Source organism: Schistocerca nitens, chromosome 5 (genome assembly GCF_023898315.1).
Source record: "Schistocerca nitens isolate TAMUIC-IGC-003100 chromosome 5, iqSchNite1.1, whole genome shotgun sequence".
NCBI lineage: Eukaryota > Metazoa > Arthropoda > Insecta > Orthoptera > Acrididae > Schistocerca > Schistocerca nitens.
This window is the reverse complement of record NC_064618.1, coordinates 815,652,909-815,671,897: the sequence shown is the minus strand read 5'-3', so window position 1 is coordinate 815,671,897 and position 18,989 is coordinate 815,652,909. Positions and strand designations below refer to the sequence as shown.

Sequence of the window (18,989 nt, the reverse complement as noted above, 5' to 3'; positions counted from 1 at the left end):
GCACACGACACCCAGCCATCACGAGGCAGAGAAAATCCCTGACCCCGCCGGGAATCGAACCCGGGAACCCGGGCTTGGGAAGCGAGAACGCTACAGCACGACCACGAGATGCGGGCTCACAAACAGCAGTTGACCGGCGTTTCCTGGTGAAACGTTGTTGTGATGCCTCGTGTAAGGAGGAGAAATGCGTACCATCAAGTTTCCGACTTTGATAAAGGTCGGATTGTAGCCTATCGCGATTGCGGTTTATCGTCTCGCGACATTGCTGTTCGCGTTGGTCAAGATGCAATGACTGTTAGCAGAATATGGAATTGGTGGGTTTAGGAGGGTAATACGGAACGCCGTGCTGGATCCCAATGGCCTCGTATCACTAGCAGTCGAGATGACAGGCATCTTATCCGCATGGCTGTAACGGGTCGTGCAGCCACGTCTCGATCCCTGAGTCAACAGATGGAGACGTTTACAAGACAACAACCATCTGCACGAACAGTTCGACGACGTTTGCTGGAGCATGTACTATCAACTCGGAGACCATGGCTGCCGTTACCCTTGACGCAGCATTACAGACAGGAGCGCCTGCGATTGTGTACTGAACGACGAACCTGGGTGCACGAATGGTAAAACGTCATTTTTCCGGATGAATCCAGGTTCTGTTTACAGCATCATTATGGTCTCATTCGTGTTTGGCGACATTGCGGTGAACGCACATTGGAAGTGTTGTGTCGATTCCCTAAGGTCTCGACACAATGAGTGGCTAGGTGCACGCGAAACTAACGCAGACGGGCGTAAATTCTGAAACAGGAGACTGGATGAAAACTATAAAGAAAAGAAGAGAGATTTTAATATACTTAACTTTAATGTAGTCTTGTTCTTGTTGAAATACATCTCTTGCATAGTAGTAAGCAATTAGCAATGATATAACTGGCGCCTTGCTAGGTAGTAGCGATGGACTAGCTGAAGGCTATTTAATCTGTCTCTCGGCAAAATGAGAGGAAGACTTGGTAGGTCTAGTCGCAAGCTATGTCGTCCGTACAACTGGGGCGAGGTCAAGTCCGTGTCTTGTGACCTGCCATGTGGTGGCGCTAGGATTGCGAGTACACAGTGGCGACACGCGGGTCCGACATGTACTACAGGACCGCGGCCGATTTAAGTTACCACCTAGCAAGTGTGGTGTCTAGCGGTGACACCACATTCCTCCCCCGCAAATCGGCGAACGGTCGTGAGATAAGGCTTCCGCCCGCCGTGGGGAGGACCCCATGTTGACGTATGCGATGAGGTGGGGAGCCTAACAACAGGCGAGGCTGTGCCACCCGCACCCGGCCATTCGGTCCGAGGGGAGCTAGGAAACGCCTGCAAACCTAGTCCAGGGTGCACGTCAACATGAGGTGTATGCGCACGTAATGAGACAGAAGGGTCGACCTCCATGTGGTCGGAGCACCCGACGGGCGAAGACGACATCGGGTCCGGAGCGGGCAAGAGGTCCATGGCGGAGGACGGCTGGTCACGGGAAGCAAGCGGCGGCGCGTGACCCAGGGAGGCGCGAGGCGGCTGCAGCGAAGCGTCCGCTGCTGGCGGCGCCGGCGGCGGCTGCGGCGGCGCGACGCCATGAGGCAAAATGGAAGGCATCGTCGGTAACACCTGGGGATGAGGCGAGCCAGTAGATGGGTCCCCAGGGCGCTGACCCGACGGCTCCGTCGCTGAAAGCAGACGGGGAGCGGCAGAACCCAGGCGACGACAGAGGCGCAGCTGATTGAGATGCCGACGCACCTCACCAGAGGCCCCCAAAACCAAATACATCGCGCGGCCGAGGCAGCGAAGAATGCGCCCTGCGAGCCAACGCTGTGAACCGCGATAGTTGCGATAATAGACAACGTCGCCAGGAGCAAAAGCAGGAGTCTGCCGCTGCACAGGAACCTGATGTGGCGGATGCAGCAAAGACATCAGAGTTCGATGAGGACGACCATGGAGCAACTCAGCCGGCGAGCGACCATCGCGGGGCTGAGAGCGATAAGAAGACAAAAAGAGCAACAAAGCGTCCTCCCGAGAATGCGACTCTTTCAACTTCAACATCTGTGACTTGAAAGTCCGGACCAATCGTTCAGCGGCACCGTTTGACTGAGGCGAAAACGGCGCGGATGTCAGATGTTGAATACCATTGGCCTTGCAGAACGACTGAAATTCTGCGGACAGGAATTGTGGGCCATTGTCGGAAACAATAGTCTGCGGAAGACCTTCAATGCAAAAGATAGCAGACAAGGCTTGGACGGTGGCAGAAGACGTCGTGGAAGACATCCGGACAACAAAAGGAAAATTACTGAAAGCATCGACCACAACCAACCATCGAGCATTCCAGAATGGACCAGCAAAATCGATGTGCAAGCGTTGCCAAGGGGAAGTGGCTTTCGGCCATGCAAAGAATTTCCGCGGCGGTGCGGATTGTTGTTCGGCACACGCCACGCAAGAGGAGCACATATTCGTAATCGCAGCATCGATTCCGAACCAAGTACAGTGCTGTCGAGCAAGTTGTTTCGTTCGCACTATACCCCAATGTCCTTGGTGAAGAAGCCGTAAGACAGAGGACTGTAACGAACGTGGGACCACGACTCGGGATTGATCATTATCGGAACGCAACAACAAAACACCACGTCGGACAAAAAGTCTCTCCTTGTGAGCAAAAAAACGGCGAACCAAAGGATCCTCGATCCGTGACTTTGACAAGGGCCATTGCGTAGCAACAAAACGCAAAACAGGAGCAAGGACAGGGTCAGCAGCTGTGGCTGTAGCTACACGACGAAAATCAATCGGAAACGATGCGACCACGTCATCGGCTTCCGAATCAATGAACATGCAAGCAAGTTCGGAAGAATCGAATGCTTTATCCTCAGCAACAGGCAAACGGGACAACGCATCAGCGTTTCCGTGCTTAGCAGTGGACCGATACAAGATATCGTAGCGGTACTGCGAGAGAAAAAGAGACCAGCGAATGAATTTCTGCGCTGTACGTGGAGGTACAGGCTTGTTCGGATGAAAAAGTGATGTCAAAGGTTTGTGGTCCGTGATGATTGTAAAGTGACGACCATACAAGAAATCGTGAAACTTTGTTACACCAAACACAAGAGCCAAAGCGTCCTTCTCTATTTGGGAATAATTTCTTTGCGCAGATGAGAGCAATTTTGACGCAAAGGCAATAGGGCGATCATGCGAACCATCGTTGTGCGCAAGCACAGCACCGATCCCGAAATCCGATGCATCGACCATCAACAAAAGGGGTTTTCGGGGATCGAATGGCGTAAGGCAAGTATTTGAAAGTAACGCCGATTTCAACTGGCGAAAGGCGCGTTCGCATTCCGTCGTCCAGACGAACGGAACACCTGTACGGCGTAAGCGATGAAGCGGAGCTGAAATAGAAGAAGCATTGCGCACAAACCGATGATAATAATTTACCTTACCCAGCACACTCTGTAGCTGTTTTAAGTTCTGCGGTGACGGCAAGTCCTGAATGGCACGAAGGGGCTCTGGACTCTGATGTATACCTTGGGCATTTATGACATGCCCCAGGTACGGTAAGTCACGAGCAAAAAACACACCTTTGTCCTTCCTCAAGCGAAGACCATTCTGACGCAATACCTGAAATAATGTTCGGAGATTTTGCAAATGTTCTGCTTCTGTCTTTCCTGAGATCACAATATCGTCCAGATAGTTCGCAGCCGTAGGGACCGACGCACAAATAGTTTGTAAATATTGCTGAAATAAAGCAGGGGCGGATGCACACCCGAATGGCAGTCTTTTGAAGCGATACAAGCCAAGATGCGTGTTGACCACTAAGACGCGCTGGGATTCGTCGTCCACAGGTATTTGCAAGTACGCATCTGCTAGGTCCAATTTTGAAAAATATTTTCCCGGGCACAGTTTGTCAAAAAGATCTTCCGGGCGGGGCAAAGGAAAAGTAGCAGTCACAAGTTGCGGATTCACAGTTGCCTTGAAGTCCACACAAAGTCTCAGTTTTCCGGAAGGTTTTGGCAAAATTACTAAGGGTGAGGCCCAGAGAGAAGCCTGCACACGTTCAATTACACCTTGAGATTCTAATTCGGCTAATGTTCTTGCGACCTCATCACGCAATGCGTGGGGAACATTGCGCGCTCTGAAAAATTTCGGGTGCGCGTTGTCTTTCAGTTCCAAATGCGCTTCATAGTTCTTAGCGCAACCAAGGCCCGGTGCAAAAATGTCTGCAAATTCTTCACAAAGACTAGAAACACTGGCGGAAGGCACAGTCTGATTCACTGATAGGACCTGATTTACAATAGACAAATTAAACAATTGAAACAAATCTAAACCAAACAAGTTCACTGCACTAGAGGAACGAAGAACATAAAATGACACAAGTTTTGTCTGTCCCTTGTATGTGGCAATAAGGCTGCACTGTCCTAACACAGGTATATGCTGTCCTGAGTAACTAGTTAACGTAACATCCGCGGCACGCAATGGCGGGGCGCCCAGTTGTTTGTACGTGTCGTGATTGAGCAATGAAACTGCAGCTCCGGTATCGAGCTGGAATGGTATCACTTTTCCTGCAAAGTCTAAGTCCACAAAAAGTTTATTGTCTTGTTGACGACAAGAGCGACTGTCTCGTGCAATTTGAACTGATACAGGTACAGAAGCACTTGCGACTTTACGGGATTTCCGGCGACGTCGACGCACACTTTGGGTGGGACGAACACAGTCACTGTTAGCTAAAGTGTCACTGGACGGGTGGGAATGTACTACATGGATGTCCATGGGTGAAGGTCCACGAGCCTGATTGTCCTGGGTTCGATTCCGGCGCGAAGCAAAGGGCCGGGAATTTGTGTGATTGTCTGATCTAAGCTTTTTCTGGCAAACACTTTGTACATGTCCTTTCTTGTGACAGTAAAAGCAAATAGCTTGGCGTGACGGGCAATTTTCACGCGAATGTCTAGTTGCACACCGCGGGCAAGATTTCACTGCATTTGCTTGCTTACGCGGCGCACGTGGTTGCAAGCTAGGCTGCCGCTGCGAAGTCGGGCGCGAGGGCCGCTTAGCGTCCCGTGCAGCGGGCCGGGCGGGCCGATCAACGTGACACACTGCTGGCGAAGTTTCAAATGATTCCTGAGCAAAGTCAAGGGTGTCTTGCCTGTCCAATATGTCTATCACTTGTTGCAGGGAGGGATTAACTAGCTTCAAAATCTGTTCCCTTATGCGAACATCAGAAACGTTCTGTGCAATTGCATCACGCACCATAGTATCTGAATATGGGAGGCCACATTCACAGGCAAACGCGCAGTCTCTAGTAAGTCCTTGCAAAGTTGCTACCCACTCCCTGTTAGTCTGACCGGCCGTACGTTTTGTACGAAAAAACGTATACCGTTTTGCAACAACATTAACTGTTTCTTTGAAATAGGCATCCAAAGCAGACAAAATTTCTTCGTAGGTCAGAGTTGCTACGTCGCGTCGGGGAAACAATTTCACTATCACACGGTAGGTAGACACACCGACACAAGAAAGCAAAAACGGCTGCCGCTCTTTACCTTGAATTCCATAAGCAGTGAGGTGGAAGTTGAACTGATCGGCCCACTCAGTCCAGCTTTCGGTTGTGGCCTCAAAGGGCCGAAATGGCGGTGCGACAGCGTTGTGTGGCTGCGGTAGCGATGAAGCGGCTGCCGCCGCATCGGTTTGCAGCGCACGTTGACCCTGGACGAGCTGTCCAAGGGCTTCCAATAACGCCTGCGTCTGCTGATTCTGCAAGCGAAAAAATTCGGACAGTACATCTGGAGAATGCGGCGAAGCCATGATTCAAACAAATTAGAGCAAGTATAACACAAAGACTGCAACGTGGGCGCGGCACCACTCCTCGGCGCCAAAATATTGTTGTGTCGATTCCCTAAGGTCTCGACACAATGAGTGGCTAGGTGCACGCGAAACTAACGCAGACGGGCGTAAATTCTGAAACAGGAGACTGGATGAAAACTATAAAGAAAAGAAGAGAGATTTTAATATACTTAACTTTAATGTAGTCTTGTTCTTGTTGAAATACATCTCTTGCATAGTAGTAAGCAATTAGCAATGATATAACTGGCGCCTTGCTAGGTAGTAGCGATGGACTAGCTGAAGGCTATTTAATCTGTCTCTCGGCAAAATGAGAGGAAGACTTGGTAGGTCTAGTCGCAAGCTATGTCGTCCGTACAACTGGGGCGAGGTCAAGTCCGTGTCTTGTGACCTGCCATGTGGTGGCGCTAGGATTGCGAGTACACAGTGGCGACACGCGGGTCCGACATGTACTACAGGACCGCGGCCGATTTAAGTTACCACCTAGCAAGTGTGGTGTCTAGCGGTGACACCACAGGAAGCGTGTATTGGTCATCGCCATACTGGCGTATCACCCGGCGTGATGGTATGGGGTGCAATTGGTTACACGTCTCGGTCACTTCTTGTTCGCATTGACGGCACTTTTAACAGTGGACGTTAAATGTGTTACGACCCGTGGCTCTACCCTTCATTCGATGCCTGCGAAACTCTACATTTCAGCATGATAATGCACGACGGCGTGTTGCAGGTCCTGTATAGGCCTTTCTGGATACAGAAAATGTTCGACTGCTGCCCTGGCCAGCACATTCTCCAGATCTCTCACCAACTGAAAAACGTCTGGTCAATGATGGCCGAGAAACTGACTCGTCACAATACGCCAGTCACTACTCTTGATGAACTGTGGTATCGTGTTGAAGCTGCATGGGTAGCTGTACCTGTACATGATATCCAAGCTCTATTTTGACTCAATACCCAGGCGTATCATTGCCGCTATTACGGCCAGAGGTGGTTGTTCTGGGTACTTAGTTCTCAGGATGTATGCACCCATATTGCGTGTAAATGCAATCACATGTCGCTTCTAGTATAATATATTTGTGCAATAAATACCCGTTTATCATCTGCATTTCTTCTTGGTGTAGCAATTTTAACGGCCAGTAGTGTAGTTCTTCCCTCGCACGTCTAGTGGGATCTGGTATAACAGAGTGAATAGCATCTGTGATTCTATGTTTTAAATTATTACTGTCGTTGATACGCTCACTGCAAATATGTTGTTGTACATAACTGCAAAAGCAAGAGTCTAATATTCTTAGGTCCGAGGATTGCGGTGACCTCGACCTACAATCAGCGCTTCCTGTCCATCGCAGGAACAATTGTACATTCAGGAACTCGTAAACATTGTTGGCGTATTGTAGAGGGGCGCCTTCTTGTCAAAAGATGAAATTGTGACACTGCATACAACTACAATGTGTCAAGTTAGTTGTTTGACATCACAGTCTGCACCGCAAAGAAAAATGGGCCTTCAACTTTATCATGCATCAGGGCACACCACACTTTCATCTTAGGGATGTTATATACCTACTCAGTGTAGGTACGAGGATCTTCAGAAGCCCATATTCTGACGTTATAACGATGAACATGACCACAGATGTGAAATGCAGCCTCATCCCTAATAACAATCCTGTTCACATATAGTCGATCATAATCGATCCCATTAAGCATACCATTAGCAAACTCGAATCGCTTGGGTCTGTCGGTCGGTTTGACAGAGTGCAAAAACTGCACTTTCTAATCGGAAAAACGAAGCTGTTTCTGTAAAACATTATGAAATCTTTTCTTTCGCCTTATCCTTGAGCACACGCACGCACCGATTTTTGGGGCTTCTTAGTTAGCTATCCCGTACAACTTCCACAGACTCCTCACTCAACGAAGGTCACCCAGAAAGGGGTTCCTCCAACAAAGTGCCGGTATCCTATAACTGCTTATCCCACCAATTAATGTTATTTCTATTTGTTTGCTCTTCGTTGTACACGCGAGATATCCACGTCGAACACTGTTCACAGATTAGAATTCAGTAAGCCGCAGAAAAGACTGATCTTTCCTCCATGCCTTTCACATCTTGACCTACGTGGCCTGATCCGTTGCTGTTACGTCGATCGTTGTGTTGTGTCAGCGGCGCGCGCAATCACCGTTGAGCATCATGCTACAGAAAGTTCTTACAATACTGTCCAGTGTAGCGCGAATTTCAATCTTTCATTTTGTTTCTGTTACCCACAAAAAGCGACCGTAATGGCACGATGATTTTTCGGATGCACTGAATGTGATTTCATGGCGACGCTATGCCAGTTACACTGTGGCAAGTAGTCGAGTAACATACGAGCCACCGTAATATGAGACCGGTTAGTACAGTTTCAGCAGTCCGTAGTGGAAGGAGTGTAACGGTTATAACAACGTGTTCCGAGCGTTTGTCACACAGCGTATTCTAGTCGTATAAAAGCAGCCTTCGGACGGCAAAGAAGATATCGTCATGAATGAGATTTTCACTCTGCAGCGGAGAGTGCGCTGATATGAAACTTCCTGGCAGATTAAAACTGTGTGCCCGACCGAGACTCGAACTCGGGACCTTTGCCTTTCGCGGGCAAGTGCTCTACCATCTGAGCTACCGAAGCATGACTCACGCCCGGTACTCACAGCTTTACTTCTGCCAGTATCTCGTCTCCTCCCTTCCAAACTTTACAGAAGCTCAGATGGTAGAGCACTTACCCGCGAAAGGCAAAGGTCCCGAGTTCGAGTCTCGGTCGGGCACACAGTTTTAATCTGCCAGGAAGTTTCATATCAGCGCACACTCCGCTGCAGAGTGAAAATCTCATTCTGGAAACATCCCCCAGGCTGTGGCTAAGCCATGTCTCCGCTATATCCTTTCTTTCAGGAGTGCTAGTTCTGCAAGGTTCGCAGGAGAGCTTCTGTAAAGTTTGGAAGGTAGGAGACGAGATACTGGCAGAAGTACAGATGTGAGTACCGGGCGTGAGTCGTGCTTCGGTAGCTCAGATCGTAGAGCACTTGCGCGCGAAAGGCAAAGGTCCCGAGTTCGAGTCTTGGTCGGGCACACAGTTTTAATCTGCCAGGAAGTTTCAAGATATCGTCATGTTAGTTTTTGGTACGTGGATGATCCTTTCGTTATAACGCTCCATAGAGAAAACGAACTCTCAGAAGTTTCTTATTTTCAGAATAACATTATTTCTAATATAAAATTTACTAATGAAACTAAAAAAAAAGAAACTTTGTGTTCTGCCTTACGGCAGGACCGGTCATGGGGGAAGCCTCGTCAGAGAGGTCCACCGCATGAACGTCTAGGGAAGTGATTCCAATGGTAGTTTCCCGTTGCCTTCCACTGACGATGATGAAATGATAATGAGGACAACACAACACACAGTCCCCCAACAGAGAAAATCTCCGACCCAGCTGGGAATGGAACATGGGCGCCTTGGCGTGACAGACCACCACGCTGACCTCTCAGCTATCCGTGCGGACTGCTAATGGAAAAGAGAAAGAGATTCAAACATTATTTTGGATACACAGGAACTTACAAAACTTAACGGAAGTTCAGGGCATTAAGTCCACAGAAAGCCCACTCACAGGGACAGACATCTGAATACGAAGTCCAGTCACCACCCGAAGCAGAAAAAAATGAGTTATTAGATCAATGGTGGACCGAGCTATAAGAATCTGTGAACCACTGTACTTGGAGGATAAGCTCCACCCTTTAAGAACTGCCTTCAGATGAACCAAAGGCCTTATCCCAGCGACTTGCCACAGTAGCAGTACATAAAATCCCTTGCACCTGCTGTCAGATATACATAGGAAATACAAAAAGAACCACTAACACCCATCTTAACGAACACAACACCAGTTGTCGCTAAATCAACAGTAGCAGATCATTCGTTGGGACCAGAGAACCATCAATTGTGGTGGTAGCAAGATCTGACCGTGAACTATGCTGTGATCTGCACACAGGCCTTAGAAATTCAAAAGCACAAACAAAACTCTAACCCAAACTAAGAAGGATTCAAATGTGAAATGGGTGTGCCTTAGTGCTAACTAAACAGCGTCAACTCTTACCCACTTCAAGCTCTATAACATACGTTCGTGCAATTCCGCGATCTTAGGCAGGGGTTCAATGACGTCACGATCCGACCGTTTCGTGGGTGAATCAGATGCCCCTACCGTAGTCTTTGAGTTATCAAGAGAAACGTGAAAAGGCGACCATCAAAAGAACCCCCACCCCTAGCCTCAGCCCCCACCGATCAGTATTTCAAGTATATTGTTCATGACAGACTCTCCTAAAATTGTACAAAAATTTGCAACTGCATATTCGAACTTTTTTGGTCTTCATTGACTGGCCTTGCAACGCTACAAGCTTAATAGAGCACGTGCAAATTGAAATAATGAAGTTTGCGTTAATTTAACACAAAGGTTTTGACAATTTTGGCGGCATAAAATAAACAATGACATCCTTGTATTCTACGAAACTACTGTGCTAGTAAAGGTCAAGTTCGGATCGAATTGTGGACATAATTAGTTTTAGCACAACGTCTGCGAAAATCTTTTATTTCATTATCGCTTTTGGCTGTTTAAATGAATGATGTTAACGAAATATCCAAAAATAGTGGTGGCGCATTAGCCTAATCAAAGGAGATCGAAGAAGGTAGAATATCGGGAACATTTCGTGTAGTCGAAAATTTTTATGCATTGGTGGGAAGGAGTCTCTCTAAAAACATACTAGAAATCCCGACTGGCGACTGACGAATGTAGGTATTTCTTGAATAACTCGAAAACCGTGGTGTCCAGCGAAAGCGTATCCGAGTACAAAATTTAACCACATGAAATTTCCTACAAAAAAGTCCTATTCACTTTTTCTGTAGGACTCATAGTTTACACGTAGTGTGCGAGAGAATATGTATATCTCGCGTGTGGTTTTTGAAGCCCTATAATATAATTGCGGGTAGAGGCTACTGAATCGCCCTGTATAAACAATTGGGCTTGCTGAGCTTGTTTGAAACTGTAATGCTTTCTGGATCTTCAAAGCGTCACATGATGTTTCCAGCAATGGAAGACGAAACATAAGGCAGAGAATAACGCCTTGGACCGCTGCCTAATGCCCATAAAAATATACGAGGCCTGTTCAGAAAGTAAGCTCCTATTGATTGCCAAATTGAAACCACAGTGAACATCAGAAATGTTTTACTTGTAACAATTAGCTACACCTTTCAGCTACTTCTCTACGTAGTCGCCGTTCTGACTTAGACGTTTGTCATAGCGTTGTACCAACTTTTCAATAGCCTCATCATAGAAGGCAGCCGCCAGTGCTTTCCGCCAATTCTCCACGCTGGCCTACACCTCGTTGTCTGTGTCAAAATGTTGTCTTCAAAGACAGCGGTTCATGTGACCAGAGATGAAACTCAGGGGGAGACAATTGCGGACTGTATTGTGGGTAATCTCACATTTCCATTTGAAAACGATGCAGGAGCATCTTCATTGCCCCTGCAGAATGCGGCTGAGAATTGTCTTGAAGAAGAAACAGCACGACAGTTATGTAATGTTAACTGCATAGCTTCAGGCGAAATTTCTCACCAGGCCCTCGTACTTGGCGGCAGACACTATTTTCTAGTCATCTTTACGCACTCACTGCGAGCTCAGAAATGAGAAGAGCGACGTGATGCTAACTGGGGTTATACTAGAGACACTACCCAACACATCTGTGCAAAGCTTTATCGGATTTTCATAGTCGTTTCCATTTCGCGACCGATCGGAGCTTACTTTCTGAACGCCCCTCGTATTAGCAATAACGTAAATACCGTCTGCGAAAGCCTGATTATATGATAACAAATACATCTGGATACTTTTTAGACCACTTCATTCCGTTTCAGGCTATTAAAACATTATTTAATCGTATTGCAATTAGGACACGTGATCATTCTGAAGCACTGTTGGACTTATAACTCACTCGATAAGATAAAGCCGTGACACGCTGGAACATACAAATCAGCGGTGTACACGCAAATAAATGTTGTAGTGTGAGCTATACGCGTTTACATGCATAACGTGAGCGCGCTTTAGAAAGCTGGTGCAACGACAGCAGATATGACAGACACGTAAGACAAAGTTTACGTGTAACACTCGTGTAGATGGAGTGCAACAGCGACAACGAAAGGTAACAGGCACACACACACACACACACACACACACACACACACAGACACACACAGAGAGAGAGAGAGAGAGAGAGAGAGAGAAAGAGGGGGGGTGGGGGAGAGGGGGAGGGAGAGAGTGAGACCACTCTGTAAATACCAGCTCTGCTTTTGTGATCAATCTATCAAAAATGTTACACGAAAATTTTGACTTCAGTAATTATCATTTCTGCTACATTTCACCAACTTTCTAAAGTGTGCTCTCATTCTGTATGGAATGTATTTGCGTTTACACTGCTGCGGACTGTGCTACATCAGAGCAGAGGTTTATGTTATTGAGTGGGTTACAACAGCCCACAGTGGATGAAAATGACTGTGTGTCGAAACTGAAACCGCAGTCATTAATATTTTAACATCCTAAAGCGGAATGACGTCATTTAGAATTTTCACGAAGTCTATGGACCCAGTCTCATTAAAATTCTACATTGGGATTACATTATAAATGGCAGACTTTCTGCATGAAATCCTGCTCCCTGTGCTCTTCTCTCTGTCTCTCTCTCTCTCTCTTTCTCTCTCTTCGGTCAAACAACAAAGGATCTGAGATCATGCTACCCTCACCTATGAGTTATTAATATTCAGTATTGATAACTTCTGACGTTGGTCATATTTGGTTGTGTAATGCCGCTAGTGTTTACAGTGTTTGTGTGCGTGTGTGTGTGTGTGTGTGTGTGTATGTGTGTGTGCGTGCCTTACGAAGTGCTCTCTCGCATTTGTGCCTTGGAAATGACACGGTGTCCACCTGTCGAAATATCGGCTTTTGTCGCAGACATCACCTGGCCGCACTCCTATAAATTATTTGGACATTTTACACGCTGGGAAAAATGTAAGATTATCAGTATATTTTTAAGCCTTAGTAACCTTTTGTGAGCACACACATGTCAAGTCCAAGACACAGCCTATTTATTTGGAATACAACATTTTACGAGAACGTTCTGGTATGCACACACCAACGAGAAATATAAAGGCCAACCCATTCCCCAGCCAGCACTCGAACCCACGACCCCTGCTTACTGACGCAGCGATACTACTCCCACTACAGGCTGCAGAGTCCGGCACAGCACAAGACAGATAGGGGGCGGGCGAACACAAGAGCGGAACAGAGCCATCAGCTGTGATGGACTGTAGAGGTCCGGCGCAAAGTGCGGCAAGTCTGTGGATCCGACCACGACATCGCTCACTGCGGCCTCCCAACTTGGAGACTGAGTGGCAGCCTCGTTACTCAGACTGCATCAGCCTCAGAGATATGGCGGTCGGCGAGCAATGCGCTGCTCTCAAAACGAAAATGGGATTACAAGTTTTGTAGTGGCCAGTACTGTTAATAGGGCCATATGCGTCATGTAGTTCTCATTCGCACGTGGCCGCAAATTAGAAACGCTATGTCAATCTTTCAAGAATAATTTAAGGCTAGTATCGAACTTCAGATATATTTCTTCTTGTGTTGAGGTCCTCTAGATATCAATTTCCAATTTCAATTCTTAATCCTTTATCGTTCTTTGATTTTCTCCCAGTATTCCTTCGTCGTTTCATTAAATTCCTTTTACCTGTTTTCAGACCACTTTGTGACATTTTACTCTTCCACCTTGCACTGAAATCCTTCCAGTTTTAAATCTTGTTCTCTAATAATCTCTTTCTTCAATACTTCTTCTGCTCATATTTATTTCCAAGTCATTGCCAACCTCTACAATGCAGGTGCTTGTTAATGTTCTCTTCCTAAGATAATTGAAAATATCCTTGGTGAGTGTATTGTCATCCATTCTGCAAAATTTGCTCAAAACTAATAATCTCATCATCGTTGTTGTTTCTGATATGTATCTCGTTCTGCCAAATTTTATCGTAACTTCATCTAAATCTACACCTACATGGATACTCTGCAAATCACATTTAAGTGCTTGGCAGAGGGTTCATGGAACCACCTTCACAATTCTCTATTATTCCAATCTCGTATAGCGCGCGGAAAGCATGAACACCTATATCTTTCCGTACCAGCTCTGATTTCCCTTATTTTATAGTGGTGATCGTTCCTCCCTATATAGGTCGGTGTCAACAAAATATTTCCGCATTCGGAGGAGAAAGTTGGTGATTGGAATTTCGTGAGAAGATTCCGTCGCAACGAGAAACGCCTTTGTTTTAATGATGTCCAGGCAAATTCTGTATAATTTTTGTGACACTCTCTCCCGTATTTCGCGATAATTCAAAACGTGCTGACTTTCTTTGAACTTTTTCGATGTACTCCGTCAGTCCTGTCTAGTAAGGATCCCACACCGCGCAGCAGTATTCTAAAAGAGGACGGACAAGCGTAATGTAGCCAGTCTCCTTAGTAGGTCTGTCACATTTTCTAAGTGTCCTGCCAATAAAATGCAGTCTTTGGTAAGCCTTCCCCACAACATTATCCATGTGTTCCTTCCAATTTAAGTTGTTCGTAATAGTAATACCTAGGTATTTAGTTGAATTTACGGTTTTTAGATTAGACTGGCATATTGTGTAACCGAAGTTTAACGAGTTCCTTTTAGCAATCATGTGGATGACCTGACACTTTTTGTTATTTGGGGTCAACTGCCACTTTTCGCACCATTCAAATATCTTTTCTATAGCGCTTTGTAGTTTCTTTTCATATTCTGATGACTTTATTAGCCGATAAACGACAGCGTCATTTGCAAACAACCGAAGAAGGCTGCTCAAATTGTCTCTGTTAATTTACAAAATGCTGTATGTCTGAGGAACTAATAACTTCCTTATAATTCTTTTTTCTAGTATTCGTAATTTATCACTCTAATAAGTTAATACCAGACATTTACAAGCATATAGGCACTGTGATTTAACCGCTGTTTTGTTGTGTGCTTATTTAGCATTTTTGGTTACGTCCTTTTCGTTGTAGGTATTCTTATTTTCCATCTTGTATATCCTTACCTCTACATCATATTTTCCTAAACCGTCTTCTTGAATAGTCTCCCCAAATATTTGAACGTTTTTTTGCTTTTCTGTTTGCCCATCGCCCGTTATTAAGGATTTTGGTGGAATTTTTATGTTGGCCATGAATTTTTCATTTCTCTGCAGAGATTATTGAGCTTATCATGTTGGCTACCTCTTCCAGGAGATTGACTTGTACAACTGCGCCCGTCATGTTTTCACAAAGTGTGGCAAAATTACATATTCGCTTCAATTATTCTGCTTATTTGAGACAACATTAAAGAATAGAAAATGTCATTGTTGCCACTCTTACTCTGCAGATCTGAGGGCTTTTTTAATCTTTTCTCTTGTAACTACTGTTTCTTAAGGGATCATTTAATTATGTTTTTCATAATCAATTCATTTGTTTGTTTGTTTGTTAGGCCTGAGCTGGAAGGTCTCTATTATACAGCATTTCTCATAAACTGCGGTCGTGTTGTGAATTTACACTTTAGAATGATCGATGGTAACGAAAGTATTTGGACAAGTGTCTAATGAAAATGAAATGTATATAAAGAAAGTAAAGCTGCTAGGTGTCATATTATGTAACACAGTGTAGTGGACTGACAAGGCAGCCAGTCCACAGTGACGGGTAGCCGAAAGGGCTCACGTACACACACGCCGATTGGCGCGAAGTCTGGAACACAGGATTCGTAATGAATGCGATAAAGAAAAGAACGTAGCTACTAGAACACTTAACTTTTATATCGTCCTTTGGTATACAACATTCTTGATGATACAAGTGAGACTATCTTGAGATACATGCAATGGTACAAATGGCGCCTTGCTAGGTCGTAGCCATGGACTTAGCTGAAGGCTATTCTAACTGTCTCTCGGCAAATGAGAGAAAGGCTTCGTACGTGTACTCGCTAGCAACGTCGTCCGTACAACTGGGGCGAGTGCTCGTACGTCTCTCTAGACCTGCCATGTGGTGGCGCTCGGTCTGCGATCACACAGTGGCGACACGCGGGTCCGACATGTACTAATGGACCGCGGCAGATTTAAAGCTACCACATAGCAAGTGTGGTGTCTAGCGGTGACACCACACACAGCGTTCTGTATCACACAGCAGTCCGAAGAGAAATGGCGACGGCGTGAAATTCATCACCTGCTATTCTCTCAGTGTTGTGCAGCTAATCAGCACTTTCAACTATCAGAAAATCTGTATATACCATATAATAGATACTTTTTCCGCTTGGAACGGCGAGGGGGCTGTATCCTAGGTCCACCGACTAAAACCGAATAGAGATTTATTTTGAAACGGATGACGTACCTGTTTTACTATACGTCAATGTCATTTATCTGTAAAATTAATTGATTAAGTCACAATGGAATGTTGTAGTAAGCGCACTGGACAAAGTGTTTCCGAACTGTAGTACCTAGTGCTGCATCATAAAGTTTGTCAATGACTTCTCACTAAGAAGGACTGGCATTTAATGTTGTCTCAAAATTCTGTATGAATAGGTTAGCGCCTATTGGGAACGGCCGCAGAATTTTCCTACCTGGGACGTAATATAAGCAACGGCGCCGACATCTTCCAATTTTCTGCACTTGTACATCCCATCAATCTCTCACTTAAATCCCCACTATTCTTTGTTAAGGAATCAACAAAGCCGGAGCACTACGGGATGTCACGACTTCTGCTCTCAGCTATCGTGGCTCGCTACAGTACTTGTCAGCTAATAAGCTCGAATGCAATAGCTAACACTTTTGTTTTTCATTCTTTGTCTCCCATAAAATGTACCGGATCGTTTACAGGGGGCTACGTGTGTCCCATGGACGTACGTAATGCTCTATTTTGGCAATAGACGTCCCCTAAAACGGTGGCGTCGATTCAGGATTAGTGTCAATACGATCCAAAGAATAAGACAGTTCTGTCATGTATGCATATTTCTTCACCAACGGCGAGTAATGGAACCAGCCCAAGGAAACGTTTAACACCTTTGCGTCACGGTATATGAAGAGTTAATCCGTAAGATAAGAACCGAATACGGCGAGCGGCGGCAAAGCTGAGAGAAGTACAGTCGCACAGTGGGACGGTACAGAACAGCAGGAAGCAGTAATCACTTGCTCAAACAATAAGGCGGGCATTTGCAGCTTGTGAAGTTTCAAAGTCGTATAAAACAAGAGTTAGTTTCAAACTCGTGTAACACGAGAGAAGAGCAAAGCCGTCTTCTCTGTGTCAGATAAACGCAAAACTTCCCTTGAAAGCGTTTGTCTTCCACTACGCAACTCAAAGAGCGAGACAGACAGAGAGAGAGAGAGAGAGAGAGAGAGAGAGAGAGAGAGAGGACCATCATGTTACCTGTGTGACTGCTGATAAATAGTGAGTTTTCGGCCCAGCATGACCAAGTTTGCTTCTTACTTTGTACAATTTGATATTGAAAGCATTTACGTGTGTGACACGTCAGATTGAGCAACGGAGCACTCACAGCACAGAATAAATATTTTCAAATAATAATTTAAAATAATTTTCGCCATAACAGGTTGTTTTGGCTCCGTTGATGGCTAATATCACAAATGTGATATATTGCTTAGCTCTTCACCATTTTCAGTTCACTGTGTTTGTTGTAAGAAGTAGTTAGAAACAAATATATGTCAATCTTATATGTTTGTGTTTTCATGTCACATCAATTGTAAGTAGGCTGTTTAGGTTTTTATACTGGTAACGCCACGTAGCGCTCTGTATGAAAATCACTGGCTGTGCTGTGTGCAGTCTGAGGCTGGTTTGCATTGTTGTCTGCCATTGTAGTGTTGGGCAGCTGCATGTGAACAGCGCGTAGCGTTGCGCAGTTGGAAGTGAGCCGCCAACAGTGGTGGATGTGGGGAGAGAGATGGCGGAGTTTTGAGAGCGGATGATCTGGACGTGTGTCCATCAGAGACAGTAAATTTGCAAGACTGGATGTCATGAACTGATGTATACATTATGACTTTTGAACACTATTAAGGTAAATACATTGTTTGTTCTCTATCAAAATCTTTCATTTGCTAACTATGCCATCAGTAGTTAGTGCCTTCAGTACTTAGAATCTTTTATTTAGCTGGCAGTATTGGGGCTCGCTGTATTGCAGTAGCCGGCCGCGGTGGCCGTGCGGTTCTAGCGCTGCAGTCCGGAACCGCGGGGCTGCTACTTTCGCAGGTTCGAATCCTGCCTCGGGCATGGATGTGTGTGATGTCCTTAGGTTAGTTAGGTTTAAGTAGTTCTAAGTTCTAGGGGACTGATGACCTAAGATGTTAAGTCCCATAGTGCTCAGAGCCATTTGAACCATTTGTATTGCAGTAATTCGAGTAACGAAGATTCTTGTGAGGTAAATGATTCATGAAAGGTATAGGTTATTGTTAGTCAGGGCCATTCTTTTGTAGGGATTATTGATAGTCAGATTTCGTTGTGGTAAAAATATTGTGTGTCAGTTTATTGATGATCTGATTAAGAATAGAGAGAAATGTCTGTGCACGTTCAGTTTAGCTCAACTGTTTGAAAATCAACAACGTAAGGGGTTTATCAGCACAATCATTCATAAATTTTTCTAAGGGGAGGCTTCACAGTTTATTATGGCTTACATTTTGTCAATAACCTAAGTGAATACAAATTTGTTGAACGTTTAGTTAAAGCTTTGAGTTAAATGTATGACCGATTGTTAAAATGGAGTCCAAAACATAACTAACCAAGGGTCGAATTTTTTTGTTTTAAAATATTAGCACACGTGTATTTTATCGTGTATGTTTTCATTTAATTTCTGACGTATGTAGATGAAAATTCATGAACACTGCACACCACATGAGAAAATGTAATTCGTCTTCAAAACTGGCCAAATTTGTGGGTGCGCCAGTCAAAGGTTAATGGATTCCTGATTTGCCTTTGCAATTATTCATGTACTGAGTGCACCTGTAACGCTTTCTTTTGCGACTGCTAACCACGCCGCGTGATATTCCCTGAACAGGTTACGGAGACTGAACAAAGAACTTTTTTAGAGTTCC

The 18,989-nt window shown here is 45.4% G+C and overlaps 1 protein-coding gene across 2 annotated transcripts in view; it reads left to right on the top strand.

Moving 5' to 3' along the window:
• The window catches only part of LOC126259294 (atrial natriuretic peptide receptor 1-like), a 1,315,450-nt gene that overhangs the window by 1,057,735 nt on the left and 238,726 nt on the right, over window positions 1-18,989 (top strand). The gene's annotated exons all lie outside the window — the stretch shown is intronic.